Below are 5,627 nucleotides of genomic sequence, written 5' to 3' on the forward strand. Positions count from 1 at the left end.
ATCTGCCTTTAATTTGATCCTCTTCATCAAATCCTAACCATACATGTGGGGGGTTTTCTTTGGTGATATCCATTTGTATCCTCACTTTTGCAACACTGCCTCTAGTTTTTCTAAGTGAGGCTACATCCAGGTACATGGTTTTACCAATTGGGGATAAAAGGGTGGTTATAAATTCTTTATTATAACAATGCCAAGGTAGTTCTGGTAGTATGACCCAAACTGGTACGATAGGTGTTTCCTCCTCCGGTCTGAAAGTTGGAGTCCACAATTGAAGTCTCATCAGTTGCCCTTCAATATACATCTTTTGTTTGTTCCAAACTGAAATGTGATCTTCCTCATTATCAAGATCTATGTAAATGTGTCTTGCATTGAAGTGAGCAATCTTGACACCTCCCGTGAGTTGAATTTGATGAATAAAACTTCTTCTGATAAGCTCTATCTTGGGCATTGTATTGGTGAATTTACTAATTAAAGTATACTTACATGTAGATGTTAATTTCACCAGGAAGTCTTCCTTTTTATAAATTACAGCTGGTAAGCCCTATCTTGTGGTATATACAGGCTCTGAAATAGTAATTGGCACCTCAGTTCTAGTTTGATTCACTCTTAGTCTAGTCGCATAGGTCTGTATAACTGTGAATGGGCCTGGTTCTTGTACAAAATCTGTTTTGGGACTCTGAAACTGAGGTATTGTTTTGGATTTGTGGGAGTTTTATCATTTGACTTATGTATATTTGGTTGATATTGAGGGTTATGTTTATCAAAATTGGATGTAAGCTTGGTGAAATCATGGGGGAACTGAGTGTTGGTTTTTGCTGAGATGATGTGTTTATTACCACACATAACAACCTCTCCTCTGTTGCCCTAATTATCAGCTATAGAGATAGGATTAGTATCCTTGTTACCCTTAACTTCAGAAGGGATTACCTTATTTGCCTTATGATCAATTACATTGGAGACACATTTGCTTGGATTGACTAGAATCTGAATTTTGGCCTGCTCTTGATTATGCTGGCCATCCTTATTGCTCCTTGTCACTTCTTTGGTCAAGTTCATCTCTTGGGAGGCATTACTTTCAGCATCCGTTGAAACACTCGAAGTTGTGCATGGTTCCTCTATTGTTCTTTGTTCCACCATCATGTTAGGGATGTTATGATCTAAGTCGAGCTTAGCGAGTTCTTTCTCAGAAGAGTAACCGTCAGTGTCCAAATCACCTCGACCAAACCTTTCGATTAGAGAGGTGAAATGGCTTGAAACTTGATGTGTAGATATCTCTTTAGACCCAGATTCCACATCATTACTGTGTGTTGCACCAATGTTTCCATTTTGTGAACAATAGATGATCTTTTGTGCCCATTCTAGCTGTTCCTTCGAAATGACTATAGGGATTGCAGCATTATAATCAACATTTGAGGAGCTAGAAATGGAGTTAGGCATTGATTTTAGTTGGGTTTTGTTCATAAGAGGGAGGCACTCCTCTTGGACTAAGTCCGGTGGTCTAGGGAGCTCCACCAGCGGCTTTATAGCCATTACAGTAGTCTATGCACTGTTCATTTTAGAGAGAAGGTAGAGAGATAGGGTTAGTGTGATAGACGGGGTTACTTGTCAATTTTGGCTCGTAAAACTAACTTTGTTGAGAGGATATATTAGATATGGGGATTAGGCGATAATGGAGTAGATTTGGTTTGCTATTGTTGAAATGTAATGCATGTGGAATTGGACTTATTTGGGTATGTTGTCATAGTGTAGGAATGGGATGGTTGCAGGTGTCAACATTGTAGGTAATTGAATATTGTATGTGTTGTATATGTGGCTGAGTATTGTGTATTGTTGTTATATACAGGAGAAATTACTTAATTGAATGTGTTTTAAAAAATATTTATCCTTTTTAAATATACTTTTTATTACTATTTTTAACAATGAGTAATAATATTTTAATTAAATAAGACATTATATATACTTTTTATTTGAGGAAAAGGAAATGGCATTATCTCTCTCTTTCTCTAAGAGTTTTTCTTCGGTTTCTGCGTCTCTCTCTCTTATTCCTTCATCTCTTCTTCATTCTTTTCTTATTTCTTCATTTTTTTGTTTGTTTCGGACGGAACTCATAGGTTTTAGGTGTACAATTATAATGAATGGTCAGAAATCTCCTAGAAGAAGCTCACGAATTCGAATTGTTGATTCAACCAGTAATGGTGAAGTGAATGTCGGTCCTACTTTTAGTTTGAGAATTTCTGCAAATCAATATTTAAAAAAACTGGTGGTGAGGTTAATCAAAATTTCCAAGCATTGTATATGAAGAAAAAGGGTGGTAGAAGTAAGAAAAAAATCAGTGAATTGAGTTATAAATCTAAATAAAAAAGAAAACGAGTTGATGTTGCATCGGTATCTAAGAAATTTGTTGATAGTGATGATGATTTTGAGGATTTACCTCCTCAATTTCAGTCAAAGAAAGTAAAACCTACAGTTGCTTAGGAGAAGAATCCAAAAAGTCAAAATTGATTGTGTAAAAATATGGTTCTACCGGAGCGTTTATATCTGGTATGTCATTCTACCAACATATTATTTAACGGATAACATTTTCAATCTGTTTATGTATATTTTCTTAGTTTGTTGTTGTTTTGAACTTGTCTGCTAGATGTTGAAGAAAAAATTTGTGTATTTGATACTTTTATTATAGTCTAAATTTATTTGCTCAAGTTTATTATATCAGTGATTATTGGGAGTTTTGCCATGAATTGTTAGATCTTTTGTGTTGCAATTTATTTATTTTTTAAAATAAATAAATATGAATGAATTAAACTTTGAACTAAAATGTATTGCACATACATTAAAGTTGAATTAGAAGAGAATTAGAGATGAATGAAATCTGTAGTTAATTAAAAACAGTTTTCAGTGATTTGTACACCACAAAAATAAATTAAACTTTGAATGAAAATGTGTATTACAAACACATTAAAGTTAAATTGAAAGAGAATTAGAGACGAATGAAACCTATAGCTAATGAAAAAAGTTTTCAGTGATTTGTACACCACAAAAATGAATTAAACTTTGAACTAAAATGTATATTACATACATATTAAAGTTGAATTAGAAGAGAATTAGAGACAGTGATCGTTAATTCTAATATGCAACCTATGTTAGCATCTTCCTACTTCTTGGAACAATTAATAATTTCATTCATCATCCTCCCATAAATCTAATGTTTTTAGAACTAGCCATATGTAGACCATCAAAAACTGCAGGCAAAAATGAATTCAAAGAAGATTTCTTTACCATATGATTCTTCAAGCTTATTCTCCCTCACAACTATTGACTTTTGAATGAGAATAATTTAATCTAAACTAAGATTGCTTTCAAGAGTCTTCCATTATTAAAAGAGGAGTGAAAAAAAAACAGTAATATCCCTTTTTTTCCAAAAAGCAAAGCAATCATTAAAGTTTAGTATGTTTGTGATATGTGTTTTCCTTGAAAATTGACGAGTACACATTGGCAGTAGTTCATTTTTAAATGAAATATTTGATTTACTTTTATTTTACATCGGAGCCATGTCTGTTTTTTTTCCTTTTTCCTTGATTGCTGAATAAATCTTTAGATGTATAACTATTGCATGACTAGCTCCTTTTTATATATCTACACTCTACAGTATCTCTGTATGGTCACTTTAAATCAAGTGTAGTTTGATAAAATTTTAATTTATTGTCGAGTGCAGTTTATCTGTTTTAAAATCACTTCTTACGTTAGATTCATAATCTCTTAATCTTTTGTATTTATCTTATCTTATTGTTGAGCTTAAGACCAAAGGCAGATTTGATATCAATAAATAGATCTTCTAAGATCATTGCTTTGTATTATCAATTATTGTCATATAAAAGACATTCTAATATAAAAACAGTCATGGATAGAATTTGCAATCTTCTGTTTTCTCTTGCAGTTTTCATTATGCTTCATCACCATATCACTAGCTAATATTAGCTCTGATAAAGCTACTCTTCTTTTCTTGAAATCTCACATATCTTTTAAGTCCTATTTGAGGGTTCATGTTAACATATAGTTATCTATAGTGATAGATTAATATTATTTATATGCAGGATCGTAAATTTTGGAGACATCCAGATATTTTGTATTCTTCAAGTAGGTGGTCGTCATATACTAATCATGACGTGATTGAGAAAATAAAATTTTTTGTATCTGAAAAACAACTCGAGTTGTTTAGAAATACTTGTTTTGGTTACTTTTTTGACCTTCCGAAAGTGATCACACAACTCCAACTTATTCATTTCCTTATGAACATGGAGTTAAAACACACATCAAATGATGTGTTTGCTGTTGAATTAAATGAGAAGATGTTGTTTTTCGGGATTAAGAAATTTGGGTTAATTACAGGCTTAAATTGTGTTAGCGATGATTGCTCTATTAATGTTCCAGATTCTCCTTGTCGTTGTTGAGCAATTATTTCCCTGAACAAATCACTGTTCAAAAGAATCATCTACGCGAGTTGTATTTATTAAAAAAGTTCATAAATGATGATTCCGTCGTTTCACTAGCTGTTTTGTTCTTTATTAATAATTTTTTGTTCTCATATGAGAACAGTGAATACCAAATTAGTAATAGAGATTTTTACCTTGTGGAAAGTGGACAATTCAATTCTTACCCGTGGGGTTTAGATGTCTACAAGAAGTTGCTTGATAATGTGAGGTACAAGCTTAATTCAACCAATCAGTACTATAGATTAGGTGGATTGCCTCTTGCCCTTCAAATATGGATTTTTGACTGTTGTTCTAGAGTCGATGAAGATTTAGCTCTTCGAATTTCTGATTCCATTCCAAGAATTTTGAGGTGGAAAACAGTTGCTGAAAGTACTTGGCAAAAGTATATTAAAAATGGCATCTTTATGCCTACGAAATGCAAGGTATCTATACAAAGTTAATACAATTTATGACACATATATATATTAGTTCAACTCAAATTAATACATCTATTTGTTTCTGTATTTTAATTTCAGTTTGAGAATATAATGGCAAGTGAAGATAAAATATCTAAATTGAGGCTTCCTGAACCTCATGATTACCATTCTGCAATCTTGAAATTGGAGCCAAAAGGATCAATGCATAGTCTAGATATGTTGACCATGGAGGTTATAGAGTTGAGAAAAGAACTTGTAAAGGTATAAGCTAACTTGGCTTTAGGCTTTATCTTTTTCAAAACTGTTATTCGAATATTTGTGTTATGTTTGATTATATACTAGGCGAATGAAAATTACAAAACTCTTGAAGAGAAGATAGACTTACAATCTTTTCAAATGAAAGAATTTGTGATGAATTCCAACAAATAATTATTGAAGGATATTTCTTTATTGTTTGCTAAGAGATACATCAATAGTTCTTTTACTCAAAAAGCCAGGGAATCATCTAACAAAAAGGCTGGCGAGACATTTTTGGGTGGATTAGACTTCAATGGAGGTTCTTTTATGATTTTAATACATCTATAATATCTTGTTTTGCTTGCTGACAGGGAGTTAACTAGTAGTTTATTTACTGTTTAGAGTTTTTACTTATCTAAGTTATAGTTTAAGATTGAATTTTTTATTCACATATTTTTTTTGTAATATATTTTAATTACACACA

At 32.1% G+C, this 5,627-nt stretch overlaps 1 pseudogene; it reads left to right on the top strand.

Moving 5' to 3' along the window:
* Positions 1 to 2,514: 2,514 nt before the first annotated feature.
* Positions 2,515 to 5,173, top strand: LOC129893163 (uncharacterized; annotated as a pseudogene).
* The last annotated feature ends 454 nt before the right edge of the window (positions 5,174 to 5,627 follow it).

This window comes from Solanum dulcamara, chromosome 1, assembly GCF_947179165.1.
Source record: "Solanum dulcamara chromosome 1, daSolDulc1.2, whole genome shotgun sequence".
In the NCBI taxonomy this organism is placed as follows: domain Eukaryota; kingdom Viridiplantae; phylum Streptophyta; class Magnoliopsida; order Solanales; family Solanaceae; genus Solanum; species Solanum dulcamara.